This window comes from Cavia porcellus, unplaced genomic scaffold (assembly GCF_034190915.1).
Source record: "Cavia porcellus strain 051 isolate PalLab524CR breed Dunkin Hartley unplaced genomic scaffold, mCavPor4.1 scaffold_20, whole genome shotgun sequence".
Classification (NCBI taxonomy): Eukaryota; Metazoa; Chordata; class Mammalia; order Rodentia; family Caviidae; genus Cavia; species Cavia porcellus.
Genome location: NW_026947503.1, coordinates 28376412 through 28399262, shown reverse-complemented (window position 1 = coordinate 28399262; position 22851 = coordinate 28376412). Strand labels below are relative to the sequence as shown.

At 36.0% G+C, this 22851-nt stretch overlaps 1 pseudogene; it reads left to right on the top strand.

The window, feature by feature from the left end:
* The first annotated feature begins 4890 nt into the window (after nt 1-4890).
* Nucleotides 4891-7988, top strand: LOC100732682 (large ribosomal subunit protein eL6-like; annotated as a pseudogene).
* The last annotated feature ends 14863 nt before the right edge of the window (nt 7989-22851 follow it).

Genomic DNA, 22851 nt, shown 5'->3' with positions numbered 1-22851 from the left:
TTCTTCTGTTGCCACTGGTTCTACCATGCTGTGTCTTATTGGATTTTAATATGTGTGATAGCATAAACAAATTTTTAAGGAAAATGAGATAATATAGTAGCCATTGTTCATTATCAGTTATTTGGTTCTGAATGCCCTGTAATACTTTCATTCTCTTGAATGGTTTTATACTATTTTGTTATGTTTGACACTATTGTATGTGAAGGTTTCTCAACTATTTCAAAGAAAGAAAGATTATGGTAGCTACTGGTGATATCTGTCTTGTTGTGAAGTGCTGTGTTGCTTGCATTGTTTTATTCTGATTTGCTTTGTTCTGTTCTCTTTTGTTTCACTTTCTTTAAAATAAAATAAATAAGATGGCTTAGTATGCCTGGAGTTGGTTTTGCATCTTTTAATCTGTCTTATTAATCTTCAGGTATGTTTTACGTTGTCCTAGGACCATGCTGTTTTTATCACAGTAGCATTATAGTATAATTTCAAGTCAAGGATTATAATGCCCCTTGCCTTGCATTCATTGCCCAGAATTGCCTTTACTATTTTAGATCTCTTCTGGTTCCAGATGAATTTTAAGATTGTTTTCTCTAATTCTGTGAGATATGCCGTTGGAATTTTGATTTCAGTTGCATTAAATCTGTATAACACTTTTCAGAAGAATGGGCATTTTCACACTATTGGGTCTTCCTACCCAAGAGCAAGGGATGTCTTTTTGCTTCTGATATCCTTTTTATATTTATTTAGAAAAGAGAAAAGTCAGAAAAGAAACACAAAAAGCAAAAGGCATAAGCAACAACACCAAACTCAAAATAATAACAATATAGGTTTTCAAAACAAAATGAAAGAAATTTAACAATGGTTGTTATATTGTATATTGTTCTCTTTTATCAAAGAAAGAAAAGAAAATTAAAGAAAATAGAAACAACAGAAAAGAAAGGTAGAACAATACCGAATTCAAAAAAATTATCATCGTAGAATCGCTAGTTGATATATTACTCATTGTTGTCTTTAAAAATAGTTGCCAAAGTTACAAAATCAAAGCATAAATAGTGGCTAGACACTCAAACATTGACAGTGCAAATCGTTCTGTTCAATGTTCCAACAGAGATTCAGTAATATAGTCATCCATCTTACACACTATACATACCATTATACTCTTTAGAGTACTTTCCTTCCCTTTCACTTTCACAGTATCTGATACCCTTTTTAATCTCCTTTTTACTGTCGTTTTCAATGTAGAGATCTTTTACGTCCTTCCTTACATTTGTTTATAAGTATTTCTTTTTAATTTTTTTTGATGCTATTGTGAAAGGTGTTTTCCTAATTTCTCTCTCAGTTTGTTATTTATATACAGGAAGGTTATTGGTTGTTTAAGTGTTGAATTTGTATCTAGCTATGCTAGTCAATTTTCTTCTTTTTTTTCTGTAATATATCCTACTATTTTTATTTATTTTTCCCTTAGTTAAAAGGATAAAAATGAAAAAGTAGATAATAAAAAGGAGATTGAGATTTTAAAAAAAAAAGAGGGCATAACAACAAAACAGTGCAGGTCAAAACATAGCCATTTAAGCAAAATAGTGTTTCACCACAAGATAATCTCAACATAATAGTAGTTACCATAGTGTCTCTTCCCTTAAAATCTTTGGGTATAACTTTGTATACTGTAGCATCAAACATATCAAGACAATGTAAAACCGTTCAAGAGAATGACAGTATTACAGGGTATTTAGAATCAACTAACAGAAAATGAACAATGGTTTCTGTATAATCTCCTTGTCTATAAAAGTTTTGTTTATATTATCACATATAATAAAATCCAGTAAGATACAACATGTTAAAATAAATCTAGCTACTTTTCAGTGCAGTTTTTGGGGTTGTCTATGTAGAATATCATGTCATCTGCAAAAAATAATTTAATTTCTTCCTTTCCTATCAGTATTTCCTTTATTTCTTTTTCTTTCTTTTTTTTTTGTCTAGTTACTCTATGACTATGTTAAATGAAAATGGAGACAGTGGGAATCCTTGTGTTTTTCCTGATTTTTAGAGAGAAAGTTTTCAATTTTTGTCCATTTAATATGATGTTGGTTGTTGTTTTTTTCTAGATGGCTTTGATCAACTTATAGATGATCTGAGTTTCTGCAGGATATATTGTGATTTCATCTTTTTCATTACCGATTACATGAATTTGGGTCTTTCCTTTCTTTGGTAAGGTTGGATAAGGGTTTGTTGATTTACAAGGAACGTATTCTTTGATTCATTGTCTCTGTATTTTCTTTTTTTGGTCTCCAATGCATTAATTTCTCTTCTCTCTCTCTCTCAATCTCTCTCTCTCTCTCTCTCTCTCTCTCTCTCTCTCTCTCTCTCTCTGTCCCTCTCTCTTGTAATTTTGTCCCTTGTATGAGATTTTGGTATAGCCTGCTCTTTTTTTTCTAGAAGTGTGAGATTCACAATTATTTTGGCCATTTCTGTTTGCTCTGTTTCCCTGATTTAAATATTTACTGCTATAAATTTTCCTCTTGGGAATGTTTTCATTGTATCCTATAAGTTCTAGTATGTCATATTGTCATTATTGTTCACTTGTAAAAACTGTCTAATTTCTTCTTTACTTTCATCCATAACCGATTGGTTGTTCAGGAAGGTGCTATTTAATTTCCATGAGTTCATGCAGTTTTTGTGGGTTTTTGCCATTGATTTGCAATTTCATTGTACTATGGTCTGATAATATGCATGAGATAATTTCAATTCCTTTGCATTTACTTAAGCATGTTCTGTGAGCTAGTATTTGGTCTATTTTAGAGAACATCTATGTGCAGCTGAGAAGAATGTGTGTTCTGATGTTATGAGGTGGAAAACTGTAGGTATCTACAAGTCCATTTGCTCAAAGGTTTGGTTCAATTCTAACATTTCACTGTTGATTTTTTGTTTATTTGATATGTCTTTTAATGTCAGTGGGGTATTGAGATCCCCCAATATAATTGTACTGGTGCATATTTGATTTTTCTTTCTTGTAAATATTTGTTTTATATAGTTGGATGTACTAGCATTTGTTGCATATATATATATATATATATATATATATATATATATGACTGTTATCTTTTCCTTTTGGATTGTTCCATTTATGAGAATATAATGATCTTCTTTATGTCTTTTAATCAGTCTTGGCTTGAAATTCACTTTGTCTGCAAATAGAACAGTTAATCCTGCTTTTTTATGGGTTCCTGTCACATGAAGTATTGCTTTCCTTTGACTTTAGTCTATGAATTTCTTTTTGAATTAAAAGTGATTCTTGTATGCAGCATATTGTTGGGTCTTTCTTCTTGATCCATTTGGCTAGCCTGTATCTCTTGACTGGTGAATTGAGACCACTAATATTTATGGTTATAACTGGTACATATTGACTTATCCTTGTCATGTTATTTTCCTGTTATTGGTTCCCCCTCCCCTTTTTCTCTTCTGTCCAATGGTTTACCTTCCCTAGTGGATTCCTTCTGTTGAGGTACAGAAGGTTCATGGAATTACAGTCCTTATCATCTCTTTCTAGAATGTCTTTCAACATTTTGGAGGGCTGGTTTGGTGGTTATAAATTTCCTCAGATGTTCTTTATTATGGAAGTATCTTATTTCTCCATCAGGTTTGAAACAGTTGGGCAGGGTACACCAATCTGGGTTGAAAAGTTGTTTTCTTTTGGAACTTGGGGTACTTCACTCCAAGCTCTCCTTAATTTGGAAGTTTGTGCTGAGAAGTCAGCTGTAATTCTGAGCAGCTTTCCTTTATAGGTGATTTGTTTATTTTCTCTATATCAGCCTTAAGAATTCTATTCTTGTGTTGAACTTCTGGAATCTGACTATAGTTTTTCTTATCATTGCTAATTGAAGTTCTATATGATTCATTTATCTGTATGTCAAATTCTTTTTCTCTACCAGGAAAATTTTTCTGTCATGAAAATTTGTGACATCTCCTGCTTGTTCACTGACTTCAATTAAACTTGTTATTCTTCTTTGTCTTATCTAGCAGCTGTTGAACTGATTTCTCAATGTCCCTTGCTACCTTTGAGAAATCTTTTTCTTTTCTTGATCATTAACTGCAAGCCTGTCTTCAATATCTGAGACCCATTAGCCTAATCTGCTTTGAATATTTGCAGTGGACTTGTTATTCTCCTGGGTATCTGCTTGAATCTGCTTTCTGGATTCCATTCTTTCTATGCTGAGCATTCATGGCTTCCACAGTTTTCTTAAACTCATCTATTATTTCTTGTAGTCTGTAAATCTGCTTCTGCTCTTGAGTCACTAAGTATAATCTTCACTGTGGACACCATCTTTATAGTTATTTGAAAAATTGTTTCTGGTTTGATTTTTTTCCAGATCCTTATGCCCCTTGGGTAATTATTTGGTCAGGAGTTGCATCTTATTTAAGTGTCTTCTCATTTTCTTCTTTTAGTTTAATTCGTGGGGTGATTATTGTAAATTGCTAGTGGTGGGTTGCTTTATTGCTAGTATTTTGAACACTTAGGTAATGCTACTTCTCTGAAGTATCTTCCAGGAATAGTTGGTTTTCAGGTTTTGAGAATTTTGGAAGATCTTACCTCTTCAATTTGTTGGAGATGAGAAGTTGCTGCTTGTTTGGCCCGGTCCCTGGCTTTCTGACACTGTGCCACAGTGTTTTCTGTGACCCTTAGTCAGTCTCAGTTGTGGAATACCAGGAAGAACAGCTGTTAAGAACAATTATATCACTTTTGGCTATAGTGATAACATTAGCATCAAACACAGCCTAGAAAATGATAAACTGAGCTAACCACTAATTTGCCACTTTTAACCATATGAACTAGATTTGTGGTTATACAACGAAATGAAAACAAAACCAGAAAATTATATATGTAGTATACAAGTCCTTAATATGTCGACTTTGTCTTCAGAGGTTAAAATTTTAAATGGGGGTAATGGGAAAATAGAGAAGTGGAAGAAAAGGACGAAACTAGAAGGTTGGAGGACAAAAAAGAATCATGCTAACTTTGGGAAACTGATACAGAAGACTAGAGAGAAAGAGAGAAGAAAGAAATAAAAAGAACAGAACACCAACCACAAAGAGGCTGGAAACCACATTCAAACTCATATAAAAAGAAGATAAAACAATGAAGGAGGGGAAAAAAAGCCAAAACCAAAACCAAAACCACCACCAGCAGCATCACAACAACAACAAGAGAGAAAGGAAAAAAGAAAGAAAAGAAAAAAAGTTCACTTTCAGGTTTGTCTCTGCTGTCACTGGTAGACAACATGTGGAGACAGAGTCCCAATCCCTGCCAATCTATCCCAGCAAGCCAGCAGTAGCTTTTTGGTGGGGTAGTGGATAATCTCAGTGAATCTGCACCTGCTGTATGAGACCAGACTCATTTGACTGGCTGCCATCCATGCACCTTTGGCAGGTCAGGGCCAAGCTGGGAGCTGCTAAATGGATTCTTCAGCAGTTCTGAGTTCTGAGATCAGGCAGCCTGTGTCCTAGATGACTCCTGGCCAATCACTCTCTCTTCCATGGGAGAACTGAGCCTTCAACCGTCACTACCAGCTAATGAAATCCCTCATGTCTGCTGCTCCCCCTTCACTACTATGTCTGTCTGTGGAGGTCTTTGGGGTTACCTGCCATCACCATCACCATGTGTCTGCAGGACTGAACCACTCCTGTCTCACCGTGAGTTCCATCGCAGGGAGAAGGCACCACTGGCTTCCTCCTTCTTCTTCTTCACTTAAGTTTCTCTCGTCACTCTCTCTGTGGGCTTCAATTCACACCTCAGTTTCTTCTGGCCTGGGGACCCATTTAACCTCCTTCTTGCCTTTCTCACATTGTAGTATTACAGCATCTGGATAGTGACTCCCCAAGAGGCTATTTCTCTGCTGTTTGTCACTCCACCATCTTGGTGAGTAGGAGCATCCCTTACCAAGATGTTGTCCTCTAATCACCAGTTGGTATAAGTTGAAGGCATCCTTTCAGACAAATCTAATGATACAGCTGTGATTCTCAAGCCAGATTAACATTGGCTCCTGGAAAATGTGTTAGAAGAGAAATCCTTATGCTCCACTCCAGTGCCACTGAATCAGAAACTCAGAGGTTTGGGACCTAAGGCTCTGTGTTAATAAATCCTTTCAACAGACTCTGATGAACACTGTTTGATAATCACTTGCTACATTAAGCAGAAGAGTTTTCAAATAAAATAATTATAGGTTGCTTGGTTACATTCAGTTTCAGATTAATAACAAAGAACTTTTTAGCAGATCTCAAAACAGTCAAAAACTTCTTTGCAATTGCTCTAAAATTCCAATTTAATTGAAAATCCTACATTTTTATTTGCTAAGTCTGTCAATTCTACTTTAGAACAGAGGGCCTCAGTCCAGATTCTAAATTATAATCACCTAGTGGTGAAAAGGGGCTAGATTAGTAACTTCTTCAATGACCAAACACTGGCCCATATAGATTTTTTTAAAATTTTATTTAAAAAGAAAAAGAGAAAAAACAAAACAAAACAAAGCAGTGTAAGGGTACAATTAATACAGAACTACAAAAAAAAAAGTAAGAAATCACCAGTTAACAGATCACAATTATCATCCTAGAGGCAGTTGCTCAAGTCACAGTATCAAAGCATACAAAGTGGACATTCAAACAGTGAGACTGCACACAGTTGTGTTCAATGATCCAACCAAAAACATTAATAGGCCCATATAGATTTAATCAATCTATTATGCTATCCATACATTGGGATATATATGTTTCTAAAGCCTCTCAATAATTCACATCTACAGTTCAATATTATTGCATTAAAATAATGCTTTTCAAACTTTAATATATATTCAAATCATCTTAGGATCTTAGTAAAATGAAGATTCTGATCCACTGGGTTTGGGGTGGAACCTGAGATTTAGTATGTGCAACAACCTCAGAATAAAATTATTACTTTTACTCAGGGATCCACATTTTGAGGGGCAAAGTGAAGAGATTGGAAAATTCAAAGCTCTAATATCTAATACAATACCATACAAGGGCCTATCTAGGAATCAAGCAGGCAAGAATATGATAGAATCACAGGCATCTTAAAAATGTACAAGTAATGTGTCATCTTAAAAAAAAGTCTTTCCCATGTTGCAAGATGGCAGACAAAAAAAAAAAAAAAAAAAAACACTGAGAAGCCAGATACTAAAGAAAAGAAAGCCGAAGCTGAGAAAGCTGGTACCACTGGCATTGATAAAGGGTAAGGTGAAGGCTAAACAGTCCAAGAAGCCCACAGCAGCCAAAACCCTGTCCTGGTGAGAGGACCTGGTAGCTATTCCTGATCTACTGTGTACACCAGAAAGACTTTTTACAAGAGAAAGTACACAGCTGGTAAATCCAAGATTGAAAAGAAAAAGCAGATGGTTCTTGTTAGTGTCACAAAACTAGCTAGTGGTGACAAGAATGATATCTGGGTGACTAAGCTTCGAAAATTACCTAGATTCTACTGTACTGAAAATGCTCCCTGAAAGCTGTTGAAGTCTATGGTCAGTGTGTGAGGGAAATGAAAGCTAGCATCACTCCCGGGACCACCTTGGTCATCCTCACTGGGCACCACAGAGGCAAGGGAGTGGTTTTCCTCAAACAGTTGGCCAGTGCTTGCTACTTGTGACTGGGCCTCTTAACATTAATAACGTTAATCTTAACGTTAATCACATTTCTGGTGGAACACATCAGAAATCTGTCATTGCCATGCCTACAGAAATTGACATCAGCAACAGGAAAATCCCCAAACACTTCATTGATGTTTACTTCAAGAAAAAGAAGCTGCAGAAGCCCAGACATCAGGAGGGTGATATCTTCGATACTGACAAAGAGAGATACTAGATTTCAGAGCAGCGCAAGGTCGATCAGAAAGCAGTGCACTCACAGATTTTACCAAAAATCAACGCTGTTTCTCAACTTTGCTCTGTTTTGCTCTGACAAATACAATTTACCCTCACAAATTGGTGTTCTAAATTTCTTACCAAGAACTTAATTAAATGACTGATATGAAAAAAAATGACTGATACGTTTTTTTTAAAGCAATAAAAAATGCCTTGCACACAGGAAAAGATTTATACCAGTAGTGGCATTTAGATTCGTGGTTTTGAAATGTTACACTCTACTTAGAAACTGGGCTGAAATGTTTTACAAAATGGGCAGAACATGGTAGCTAGAAACGTAGGTGTTAATATTACTAAAAAATTAAAATATACGGCACTGACTTTGTGACCAGAAAGCAGGCAGAGGCTAGAGAAACACCGAGGAGACTGATAGCAGAATCTGTCAGAGGAGTGAGGGAACTGTTAATGGAAACCACACAAGGAGGCACCGAGATTCATATTTCATGGCAGTGAAGCTATAGTCCAGACTTACATCTGCAAGACACCTTGCGAGGTTTTGAAAAACTTGCAATGAATTTAAGGGTTTGATAAGGCAATGGGAACAATATGTGTTTCAAGTGTCTTCTGCTGTGTAACAAACTGCTCCACATTCAGTAGCTTAAAATAAAAACATGATTTTATTCTGTGAGTTCATTCATGAGGTTCCAGATGGAAGATTTTCTGGGTGCTGAGATAGCTAAGTCTCTCTCAACCTCAAAATAACAGGAGCCTTTATCATGCACCCTGGGATCCACACCTTTGTGCAGACTGCAGGAGGGATTACACAAAACTGTAGATACCAGCAGGCATGAGTCACTGTCAGCCTTTACCATAAAATTTACCTTCGCTGAGTAATGTATTCACCTGACAGCAGGACAGAAATAGAGAAACAGAAATAAAACTTAGGCAGGCATAATGGTGCACGCTTATAATCCTAGCATCCTGGGAGGTAGAGGTCATAAGATCACAAGTTCAAGCCAAGCTTGGACAAGTTTGTGAAACTCTTATCTCAAAAAATAAATTTCATAGAAGATAGGGATATAGTTCAGTGTGATGACCCAGAGTCTAATCCCCAGTACTGTCAAAAAAAAAAAAAAAAAAAGAAAGAAAGAAAAAAGAAAGAAAGGAAAAACTTCAAGTAGACTGCTGCTATATTTTGCAAGATCTTAAACTTCAAGATGAGGAGCATACATTTAACTCATAGGTCACGGGGAATCATTCAGTGTGTGCAGTAGAAAAGTCCAATCCATCCAGATTAGGATGAATCTTTTATCTTGGAGAATCAGTTAGTGCTCTCAGACAACAGGCTACAAAAACAGTGCCCAGATAGAATTAATTGAACTCTTTAACTGTAAGATTATAAAATCAAAGGAAAAGTTCAACAACCAGGTCTCAGGAAGAAGAGAAACCCAGACAGCACAAATGAACAAGGGATCAACAAGCCATACTCTATGGAATTCTTTTCAAAATATGACATTAGAGTGAATCACCTCTATCCAGTTTTGGTCTCGCCATCTAAGATGAACATTTCTAAGAGACAGCCTCTTGTTGATTCATGTGCATCAACTGCTCACTGTTTGGCCATGCTAGGAAGAGCATCTTGGCCAACAAGTCCACCAAGAATGCATGCAATGAAGATAGAGATGTAACCAAGGAATCCCCAATGTAGGGTGTAAGTCTAGGGAAGCATCACCACTGTTAAACTCAATCCCAGTCCACACATGGAGTTGCTCAAAAGAACCTAGACCAGCACTCCTTGCTGTTCAGGGCTCCTTGCTACTCAGAATACACTCAATCTACTCTGTTTTTCCCTCTCTAACCCATTCCCCAACATGTTTTTCTCTTCTAACTGCATTCTTCAATCTTCAAATCGGGTACAGTTTTCCAAGATCCTCTCAACAAAAGTTTGGATTTTTCTTCAAACTCCACTGATATGATCCCCTTTGTCTATTTAGTTTACGTCTGGAGACCTGTGCCTCCCTGTTTCCAAGGATTTCTGTCCCACAAACCCATTCAGCAGGCCCATTCAGCAGGGTCCATGTATGTTTCAAGAAAAATTTAGACAACTTGAAGAGAACTACACTTCAGGAAGACTAACCTGGCAGCCCTGCACCAGGGGTGGTGGGCCTTCTGGGAGGCTTCTGTCTGAACTTGGGCACAACAGCAAAGACAGAGGACAGTGAGACTGCACTCAGGAGGTTGAGACAGGAGGATCACTGTGAGTTTGAGGTCAGCCTAGGCTAGAAAGTGAGTTTAAGGCCAGCCTGACCTGTGGAGTGAAACCTTGTCTCAAAAAGCAAATAAGTAAATAAAATGTAGAATAGAATTGATGTAAATGAATTTCAGAAACAAAATGTAATTGATAGCTAATAAGCAAAAGGGCCTAGAGATCGGGTAAGCTCACTTGCTTGCCGTCAGTACCCAGAGGGATGAGTGGTCCTCACAGGTGTCACCTGTAGAATGGGTACTCAAGGAGGCCTTCTGGATAGTCAGTTTAATGGGGAGCAGATAGTGCCTCTTTTCTAAAGTTTATGCTAATTTAAAAGAAAGCAGGGTACCAATAGATGGGCAGCATATAATGGGTTTACTGATTATTTGAAAGATCACTTATTAGTTTTACTATTTTACATGGGCTTTTTTGTTTGTTTGGTTGGTTGGATGGTTGGTTGGTTTGGTTTTGTGTTGTCTGGTTTTATAAGTCATTTATTAACTGAATTTAAAGTTTAATGTGTACTCTGGGCATACTTCTCTTATTTCAAATTTCTACTGGCATGCTTTCCACCATTACTGAATGTATTACATTTGTTTACTTCCTGTCTGTTTTCCTGTTGGGCTCTAAAAAATAGAGACTATATATCTGTATGCTTCATCACTGAGTTCTTCAGGCCTCTATCAGAAAGGCAAAACGTATTTGCTTAATGAATAATGACAGTTTGTCCTTGCTAAGGAGTGTGCAGCTCTCAGCGAACACTTGTAAGCCAGTTCCAACATAAATAACAAATGTATTAGCTTTAAACAGCCCAATAATTGGAGATTTGTCAAAAATAATGAGTGTAGCTAGTCCATTTTTGTTTGTGAAAACACACTTCTTAAGTATCAAGGTGACTGTGGTCTCTCAGGATTTCCTGTTACGAATTTAGACCTGAGGATGGTAAATATGACAACATGTTGCCACCTAGTGGACATTTCGTAAAATGTCTAGATATCTAGTTTTCTAAGTTTTTAGTATCATAACATAGCGCTGGTGGAAACTTAGATATCATCTTACACAGCTTTCTTGTTTGACCGGATCTCAGTAGCCTCAGACTCATCAGCATTTAAACTATAAAATCACGACTCAGAATAGAGGACAAAGCATCTCTTTATTGAGCACCTGTTTTGTGCCAACACTGAGCTAAATTATATCGCGTGATCTTTAGATCCGCTCTAATATTATTATAAGCACCTGGCTGTCTTAAAGATTTAAGAAGATTAACTAGCTCACCCAGAGCACCATGGGAGCTATAAAGCAGGAAACTGAGCTTAGAATGCAGGTCTCTTGCCTTTGGATCCCAGCGCTCATCCTCAACTTGCCATATGCAAAACATTGCTCCTGAACCTCATCAAAGATGGTGTGAGGCTGTGTGGCTTTGGGTCTTTCACTGAATGCTTACAATACTGCAAGTGGTCCCTGGCTTCAGAGAAAGCAAGGGATCTCTCCGGTAGCACGGCCCCTGACCTGGAATATAGGCAGTGATGCCTGCGAGGGTCTGAGCCCACTCCTCTTTCCTCTTGCCTCAAAAGGGTAAAACTCATGAGCGTTCATATTTGGGTAAGCACTGTTCAATGATGGCGATATTGTCATTTTATAGAAAAGTCAGAAGCTGTGCACATTTCGTCTAACCATGCCTTTCCACCTGCTGAGAAAAATTAGAATTTTGTGATAGGGTAGCAGAAAAGAAGGGGGGAGTCTAAGAACTCATAATAAATTCTTTTTTAAAATTTTATTTAAAAGGAAAAAGAGAAAAAACAAAACAAAGTGGTGTAAGGGTACAAGTAATACAGAACTACAAAAAAAAAAAAAAAAAAACTAAGAAATCACCAGTTAATAGATCACACACATCATCCTAGAGATAGTTGCTCAAGTCACAGTATCAACGCATACAAAGTGGACATTCAAACAGTGAGACTGCAAACAGTTGTATTCAATGATCCAACCAAAAACATTAATATGGTCAGCTATTTAACACCCCTAAACACACTTGCAGTTGTATCCTTTAGAGCACTTTTTTCCCTCTCTTTTTTACAACAAAGTTTACACATTTTGGGCTTGATTACTCCTTAATTCTTATTACTTTTTTTGGAAGAGAATAAAGTCAAATATGGCAAAACAAAGCTGTCAGTCAAAACCAAGGATAGACATAGTCATGGTTACCACATACTTTTATATATTTGAATCATTACTTACATTAGGGAAACTATTCGGTATTCACACATGCGAGATTGATTTATTTCACTTATGAGTATGGTCTCAAGCTGCGCCCATTTATTGATAAATGTAAAAACATGTAAAAACAGAGTGCAAGGTTATCAACAATGGTTACCATAATGCCTCTTGCTTCCTTAAAAAGAATTGTCTATCTCATTAGGTATTATAAAGTTGAACAAAACAGTAGAGAACAAGACCAATAAAACCTAAACCTTGTAAACATTACAGGACTTCCAAAGAAGATAATAGTCAAACCAGAATGGGTATCTTAGTGAATCTTATTGCCTTCAAAGTAGTTAGTTGCCTATACCCTCAAACTTGATACCATCATACTGAACGGAACAGAGTCTAATCAGTCAAAACAAGATAGTGGGAGTATTACAGGACTTCAAATCAAGTTAATAGGAAATCAAAAAAGTTACTATAATATATCCTGCTAATTTTTTTAATTTTTCCCCTTAATTAAAAAATCATAAAAAATAACTAAGTAATTTTTTAATGAATAAGGGAGAGATTGAGATAAAAGAGGACGTAACAACATAACAATACAGGTCAACGCATGAGAGTTTCAGCAATCTAGCGCTTCACCACCAAATAACCCGACTTAATAGTAGTTACCATAGTGTCTTTTTCTTTGAAATATTTGAATATAACTTCATATACTATAGCTTCAAATATATCCAGTCAGTGTAAAACCATTCAAGTGGATGGAAGCATTGTAGTGTACTTAGAACCAGCTAACAGAAAACAAACAATGGTTTCTATATTATCTCTTTGCCTATAACAAATTTTGTTTATACTATCACATATAATAAAATCCAGCAAGATACATCATGATAAAACCAATGGAGACAGAAGAGCCATAGTTTGGTGGGGCTTCAAAACAAGATGATAGTAAATCAGCACTAGCTATTATGACTTATTTTCTTCAAAATAGCTGTTCATTTCATCACAGGCAGTAAAATCAAGAAGCCCAGAATAAAGCCATTCCAATTAATAAGTGAAAACTTTATAAGGCTTCAAGGCCACATAATGGGGAGTCATGATTACCACATACTTTTATATATTGGAATCATTACTTACATTAGGGAAACTATTCGGTATTCACACATGCGAGATTGATTTATTTCACTTATGAGTATGGTCTCAAGCTGCGCCCATTTATTGATAAATATTTTAATGTGGTCCTTACTACTCCATTGTATAGAAATACCGCAACTTTTTTATCCATTCCTCAAAGTGTACACAGAACCGAAGGCGAGATTCGAACTTGGGGCAAAAGCAAAAGATGATACTTCACTTCAGCACCTCCCAAAACTGGCTCAAATCTTCCATCGGTAATATTTATAGTTATTTTATAATTTTTAGCCTATTAGCTGATTTATTATCTTCTCCTGCACCCCTGCCACTGTCTCACCTCTAAAAAATGCAAAGAGTATTAAAACTTTTCTGGAGGGGCTCTCTGGGAGTAACATGGTGCCATTTATTCTACTTATTCAATCAGTGTTTGTTGTATGATTAAGATAAACTTGGGTACGTCTAAAATTCAAACTCTACTGTGCTTGGCAATAAAAGATCTATTATGCTACATAAAAAGTAATTTAAATTAAACTCCAAGATATGCAGTTTGACAGTTTGCCTGATTCAACTTCACTTTTGATTAGTGTTCGAAATAAAGAAGTTTCTTTGGAGGTTTTTGTAACCTTAGCAGTGGTAATTGTCCAACAGTAAAATTTTAAAAAAAACATAATTCAGAAATGATTGGATCTATCCGAAGGAGGAATTATTATGTAGTGTGTGTGAGAGTTTAGTCCAATAAAATGGAAATAGCATTCAAAAGATGAAGCAAAATCATTAATAATTATCACCTTTGCAGAAACCTGAATTTCAGGGTAAACTTTGATGCTCTGGAAAAGAAAACTTAGTTCTTCCACTGAATCCAGAAAGATACTAGGTTACTTGCTATAGATCCCAGTGTTATTCAGCACAAGGAATGTCTATCCGAATCTCCAGTAGACATCTCAGCCTTAACCTCTCAATGAGAACTGCTAGACATTCTTATAAACCTGACCCTTCCAACTTTCTTATCATAGGTAAGGGCAACTGGTTCCTAGCTGTCATCTCCAAAGCCTTAGGTGACCTTGGCTTCTCTGCTCTCTCTTTCTCATGCTGTGCTTCCTATTCGTCAATCAACAAATCACTTTGGCTGTTCTTTTAACATACACCAAAACTCCACTCCCTTCTCACAGCATGCAACACGCCACCGTATGTCACCTGGACTTCTCCATTATTCCCCGACCTCAGACAGCAACCAGCCAGTCAGATTACGGCCACCTTCTTGCTCAGGACCCCGCAAGAGATCTTTTCTCTCCAAGGACAAAAGTTCTCATGATGGCATTCAAGGGGTTAAAGTGTTTTGTGTCCACGCATGTGTTTGGTTTTATTTCGATTGACCCCTGAACAGATTGACTCCTTTAGCAGGCAGTGTAGTATCTCCTTCAGGGGTTTCTGTGTTCTCCTATTGCTCAAGGAAGTCATAAAACTTATTCATCCATAAGAGGTCAGCCATGCTTTCAAATAATAAAGGGAAGGCAGAGGAGTCTCAGGAATGCAAAGTCTGACAACTCCTCCAGCACTGGTAAGTCAGAGGAACTTCAAGAATTATAGCTGAACACTAGCCCCACTTTCTGTGACTACAGAAAAGCCCTTTGTATCAGTTATCACCACAACAGTGCTGTGTAACACACAATCTCAGAACCTTAGTAATGCAAAACAATGGGCATTTTGGATTCACCTATTTACAGGGTCAGTGGAGAAGGGCTAGGTTTACTCACATAGTTTGGGTTTTATGTTTAGTTTGCCCTTGGCTGAGATTTAATAACATTTGGAACTAATTATGGAAGAATAAATTTAAAGAACAAATTAAGACATAAAATTTGTATTTTATAAAGTATCCCTTCATAACTACCTCCGTGCTGGAAGCTGAAGAGATGATATAGGCACAATGGTCTCTGGCCTACAAATTTCTGAAAGCCTGAATAGTAGGTTCCCCATTGCAATCAAAGAAGGATTTAAAAGACCAAAAAGCTTTTTGTTGGTGGCAGCAAGCATAGAGAGCACCATGAAGGCCTCCAGCACACTCTGGGAATACAAGGTGTTGGGGTGCTGCTGCCCACACAGTCTCTCTAGCCCGGGCAAATCTTCGCACCCAACCCTGTGGTGGCCAAGTGCCGATTCTGGTAGTTCATGTCCCAGCTGAAGAAGATGAAGAAGTCTTGGTGGAGATCGCTGCCAGCACAAGCCTCGCTCACCACCAAGCAGCCCAACACCTCCTTCAAGGGGCAGCCACAGCTGTGCCAATAACCTCAGCACCATGCTGCACCTGCAAAAAACATAAACAAGACCACGAAGAAGGTGGTAAAGCATTTGGCTGCACACGGCAAGATAGATTAAAACAACCAAACTTAAAATTTAAAACAACCAAAAACTTCTGAGCTCATATCCAGACAACCAACGCACAGCCTACAAGCCATCCTTCTATGATTTGTATGTACTAGGCATTCATCCACCATCACCACCCTCTCCTCTGCAGTCTCCTCAGATTTCTCTTTAAACAACTTCTTTCACTCAACGCCTGCTCTTATCATGCCATTAAAATTTATCCTCATTCCACAAAGAGAATTTTGTAAGGGTCGGGTCATAAAGATGATTGACTCTTGCATTAAACCTCAAAATCGATGAATGTGGGTGCTGACATAGCAGTGGCCAGTGTCATGGGACTAGCACGCGTGAGTCCACAGTAATCAGGGTAAAATTGAGTGATTTGGAGCTCGATTCAGTGGGGTAGACAAGCAACCCTACGGAGGAAAAATACAACAATTAAAAAGACACAGTCCCTGCCCTGAAAATTAACTACTGCCCCAGTGGATTTTGGAATTACAGTGCTAATAAATCATGTTTAAGATCGAATTAAAGCCACTCCTCTTCCATGGAGCCTTAACATGTTTCTCCAACCTCAGAAACTACTCTGCTCTGAAATCTTAGAGTACTCAGAATCTATACCATGTAATTGAACAACTAATTGCATTTTTCTTATTAATGCTTGCTGGTTTTTTTCAGGATGGTTAGTCTTTTCCTCCTACCAGATTGCAAACTCACTAAGGCCTAGGAACATTTGAGTCTGTATAGAATTAAATGAGACCTTTGAGACCATTCTGTACAATCCTTTCATTTCTACTACCAAGGAATTGGAAAAATAACAATGGGTGACTTGTCTGCGTTCAAATAGCCATGTCATGTTTAGAAAACTCCTTATAATTCTATTTGCATATCCTCTCTACTGATGAGGAAAAGAGGTTAGGTGTAGCTTTTCCATTAGCTTTATTATAATATATTGTTTAAATTTTTCTCACCTTGAGAAGAATGTTAGATAAGAGGCACAACTCTGTCATTATAGTTCTTCTCCTTTTTCTTTTTTTGTGAGAATGTGAATCAGTTATCTCTCTGTTCTGGCCAGTAAGACTTAAATGTAGAAGTTGTGAAACTACATATTGATTAAGTTTTCTGTCTCAGTGAAGCTTGAATCAGGTACAAATAGGTAGTTTTCAACTGTTGATAAAATAAGCTTTGGCCGTGAGTCAGAAGGAGCATCTAAAACCTGACCTGAGTTTGACAACAAATAAATGGGAGCATTACAAGAAGTTACACCTGGGTCAGTAGGTGAAAATGATATGCTTTCTCTGCAGAGACCCAAAAGGAATCTGAGAAATTCTTCTTGCATTGGGAGCCGTGGATGATCTGCCATGGGTTTACCACCACCAGACAAGTTCATTCTTGAGCTGGGATTGTCAGCGCCTTGATAGTCATCAGCCCTGTTTGCAGAAAGGAGACGAGCAAAAAGATCTGTACATTTGCCTTTTTCTCCACTATGGCTAATAGATAGTCCATTTAAACAGTTTTATTTAAGAAAGACCATTTAAATAGCTTGATAAAAGTGGCTGAATTAGAAAGAATTTTAAAATAGTTCTTTAACTTCCTGTCTATGTAGAAACCATTCTTGAAAAGAAATAGCTATTCCTTGCATAAAACTGAACTGTTCTGTTAGTTTTGTCTCCAAAGGAATGAAGAAGTCTGTAATGCTGATTCTATTCCCTTTGTATTATTTTAACAGCTGTGTGGAGTTTTAACTAGCCATAAACTGGAAATATGTAATGTATATAATTTGATTTGGTAAGTTTTGACACATGAATACACATGTGAACAGCAAAGTTTCCTTGAACCTCTTTGTAATCTCTCCCCACCATTCCTGCCGTGCCGTCCCCAGGCAACCATGGATCTGTTTTCTGTCACTAACATAGCTCACATATTTTAGAATTTTATATAAATAGAATCATACAATATATGCCCACATGTATCACTATTTCCACTCAGCACAATCCATTTTAAAATTCTAAAATTTTTATCATGTAATTTATTCTTTTTGGTACAAAATAGTATTCCATTGTATCAATATGCTCCATTTTTATATCCATTCCCCTGTTGATAGAGATTTGTGTTGTTTCCATTATTTGCATATGATAAATAGTACTGCAGTGTACTTTCATGTTATATGTCTTTATATGGATATACAGTCTTTATATACTTTAATTTCTCTCCTGTAAGTGCTTAAGGGTGGAAAGGCTGAGTCCTACAGTAGAAGGAGGTGTCAATTTCCAATGAAACTGACAAACTGTATTTGCAGAGTAGTTACAGCAGTTTACATTCCCACCGGCAGCGCAGCTCCAATTCCTCCTCAGGCTGACCCATACTTGGTACAGTATGAGATCTTTCATTTTAGCTGTTCTGTTACATGTACACTGATCACATGACACTTCTAATTTGCATTTCTCTATTAACTAATGATATTGCAGGCCTATCATGAGTTTATTTGCCATTCATACAACTTTTTGGTAAAAATATGTTTAAAACTTTTGCCCATTGTAAGTGAATTGTTCTCTTATAACTAAGTTTTGAAAGTTCTTTATATATTCTGGATACAAGTCCTTTACTAAATGCATTGTGGAGTATTTTCTCACAATCTGTAGCTTGGTTTTCATTCTCTTTACAGTGTCTTTCCAAAGGCAGGAACTTTAACGTTTTAATGAAATACAGTTTACAAATTTGCTTCTTTATGGCTTGTGTTTTTCATCTCATGTCTAAAATATTCTTGTCTATCCCAAGATCACAAAGATTTTCTCCTATCATTTACCCTCTTCCTAAATGTTATTTAGATCCTTGATTCATTTATAATTAAATATAATGTATGATATATATATATATATAAATTTATTTTTGCTTGTAGTTCCAGCATCATTTACTGAAAATACTATCTTTTATCAATGAACTGCTCTTGCATTTTTGTTGAAAAACTGTGGCCTATATTATATATGTAGGTCAGTTTCTGGATTCTCTATTTCAATCAAATGTTAGGTCAGTTTATCAGTATTTCTGGATTCTCTACTTCAATCAAATATTAGATCAGTTTATTGGTATGCTTTTTGATTACTGATGCTTCATAATATCTTGAAATTATGTGGAATTAGCCCTCAAAATTTGTTCTTCCTTATCAAAATTGTTTTGAGTATTCTAGATCATTTATATTTTCAAATAGATTTCTAAATCAACTCAGTTCTTATTACAGTCACTGGCTGGGCCTACTGAGGCATAACTGTAATCCCAGCACTGGGAAGGCTGAGGCATAGGATTACCGTGAGTTCCAGACCAGCATGAACTACATAGCTAGACCTATCTCAAAAATAATCCTGTTGAGATTTTCATTAAAGCTATTGGTTAAATTGAGATAGATTGACCTTAAAATTATTATCTTCCTATAAATAACCATACCTTTTCTATGTATTCAAATCTTTAATTTCTCATACTAATTTTATAGCAGTGTTTTTCTTTCAATTTCTGATGATTCACTGATATGTAGCAAAATATAGGTAACTTTCATATTGAAATCTTATCCTACCACCTTACAAAACTCTCAAAAATCATCAGTTATAGCATCTATTACTTTGTATAGTCTCCAATAATTTCTACATAACTGATCATGTTGTCTCCAAATGAGGACATTTTTATTTCTTTCAAATCTACGTATCTTCTGTTTCATTTGTTCTTCTAATAGGCTGGCTAGAACCTTCAGGACAATGTGGAATTCAAGGGAATGTTTTTGGCTTTTTCTTGGTCTTAGGTGGAAAGCAATTAGTGAAGTTTTTCTTCATTAAATACAAAGTTAGAGATGGTGTTTCAAAGAAGCTCTTCATAAGTCTGAGAAAGTTTTCTTTCGCTCAGTGACCTATGAATCATGAATTATTTTTCAGTCCAACTGATGGGAGCAAACATAAGTCCTGACTCTATGTGAGCTAAGGGCCACATTTGATGAAAAACCTATAGCTCATTATTGGATTAAGGAAGCTTTCTTCTACTCCTGGGTTGCTGATGGTGCTTATCATCCATGAATTTTACCTAATGCTTTTCCTATCTCTTTTGCTGTTATCATGTGGTTTTCTTGGTTAATGTAATCAGAGTGTCGATTGTGCTGGTTTTTATTCTTTCTCTAAAATTATAGGGATAGGTTCTGAAGCACATTCAGGTTCAGCAGGTGACAGTGGCAGCACTGGTGAGTGATGTGTGGCTGAGGTATAGGACAAAAGTTGGGTGCTCAGCTGCCAAGAAGCTGTCATTTTGTCTATCAGTAGAGGTATATTCACCCAGTAAGTGATGGGGATGCTTTGCCCTCCGCCTTGCAGCCAGCTTGTGGATTCTCCTGTTCATGACATTATCACAAGTGCAAAGGCAACCTATGAGAGCAAGCTTTTCTAAATCCCATAGTTATATGAGTTCAATTTCATTTCATTTTTATAAATTGTTTTTAAGTTTATTGATTTCTCAGAGAAACAAAGAGACTTTGAATCTGATATACAAACACCAAGCCCATGACAATATTGTTTCTTCTGAATGAACTTGCCCACTGTTTCATTTGTTTGTTTGGGGGTATGTGTTCCCTTTAGAGATTATAGAGTGTTAACACAGTATTGTCAACAGATATTATTTATGCCCAGGCCTTTCTTTTTACTCTAACCTCACCTGCTAGTCTTCTTGTCCCCCAAGAAGAAGCCACTAAATGGAGAGAGATGTGCTTATGTTATGATAATGGAATTCAGAATGAGTTTCTCCATATAACTAGAGGCTGTGTGATATTAAAATATTACTTTAGGTGCTTTATACTGATGCATTACAGTTTACATTTTTAAATTATGTTTTTCTTGGAATCTACTATGTCCTACTACCATGTATCTTGGGAGATGTATGTTATACTTCAAATGACTAAATATAAAAGGATTTGTAGAATTTAATCCATTTGTAAGTTTGAAACAGTCTAAATATTGTATTGATACAGAATATTAACATATAGGTGTCCTATAGAATATTTTTAACAATATGTAGAAGCATTTGAAATGGCAAAGAAGAATATAAACTCAATCTCTTGTGCAGCAAAATGAAACTTGTAGGAGGAAAAACTGCAGATTGCTACCGAACTCTCTGAGACAGCTAAAGTTGAAATTGATTCTGGCAAGGCCATTACGGGGGTAATTGTCCAAGAGAATGTTTTCTTACACAGGAAATTAGAGACAGGAAAAACATTATTAAAAGTAAAAATCTGTAGATTTTTGAGTCTGCCAGAATGTGTAGCAGCTATTGCATCCCCTTATGGGATTAACACCTAAATTGAATTTTAGTTAGAATTTAAGCTGAATCTTAAGTTAAAAAAACCTTCAAGGAGAGAGGGAAAAAGGGAGAGATTCAAGATGTTGTTTGATACCATGAAAGCAACCCCCCTCCGATTACATTTTTAAGAAGTTACACAAAAAGGTAAAGCAAGGGGTTTTATTGCTTATATTAAATGAAAGATCAAAATGTTTTGATTGGTACTTTTGAAAAATCTGGTCATGGTTCTGCACCAAAATTTACCATATGTACGTGATTCTAGAAGTTAGATATGACAAGATATGAAAAATATCTGTCACTAAATCTTTTGATTAAACTCTGCAGCAAAATGCAAAATTGATTCACTAATTAGGGACTATGAGTGTGTGTCTGTGTCTGTGTTTGCTGTGTATGTCCTACTATGAGTGTGTATACTTTGAGGGAACAGAGTGGAGGGATAAAAATGTTAATTTGACAAAATTTTCTTGAATATCTGACCTACAGTGATTGTTCATTTTAATTGATTTTGATAAGCTATCAACTATAGCTATAGTGCTTTAGATTTTCTTTTTTAAAATGCAGCTTTGTTGACACTGAAGCTTATTAACTCTCTGCATTAATTTAAGGGAATAGTGATTATACTCTGTCATGTAGCTAGACATTTTTGTACAAGACATGATCTACATTCATTAACAGCTCATTTATTTACCATTACAAATTTTGCATAAGTGAATTTTCCAGATAAGCAAAATTAAATCTATGAAATTTTTGTTGCAAACATTTTGATGGAAAAGACTGAAATACCCTCATTTCTTTAAGAACCTGTTCTGATGACGATTCCAAGATTCTAGATAATTATGAGAAGGAAATCCTGATGCCTTGTGGACAAAAATTATAATATAATGTGCAATTTAAATGATGTGCAATAAAATGATACTTTTGTATAATGTTGAAAGATAAAAATGGCTATAAAGATGTATTAATGGAATTTCAATAATTACATTTAGAGTATGCCCAGAAAAATATGAATCACATTAAATTCTTTCATATGGAAAATTAAAATGTTGTATAAAATGCTTTTTCTCAAATCTTTTTTATTTTTCAGATTTTCCACAATATACTTTTAATATAATTAGAGTTTTTTCCAAGGCTTGTTAGACTTTAAAATTATATGATAGATATCCTGTGGATCTCTTATTACACAGTGCCGGTACATATCAAGCAATGAATAAATGTTTTTGCATGAATAATACATGATCAGAGAACATTCATTCATTTATTCATTTTTGCATAAAACATTCCCTCAAAAATTCCAAAAGCATTTCCATAAACATGCTGTCTATAAACTTAAGAGAAAACTTTCTTATAGATTGCTTGTACAGACTACAATTTTCTTAAAGATAAATTCAATATCAGGAGGCAAGCGGCCCATTAGATTTAATAAGGGTACCTTCATCTTATACTCTACAGAGAAAAGTAAGAAATATCCTATTTACAGTTCCTAACCAGAGGGAATCCTTGAGGATATACAACCACAGCCCCAAATTTCTGCCAAAAGATAGTTGCATGTCTTGATAACTACATTAATCATGTGAATGAAAAACTATCCAGTTAATTTAAAGTTCCATAGAATGAAGTATATTTTCTACTATGTTCTCTACTACTTTTCTTTCAGTTCTTTGTGAGTAATCAAACGCAGCAAGAAAAGAGAAAGAAGTCAGTTTGGTTGAAATGCTCTCT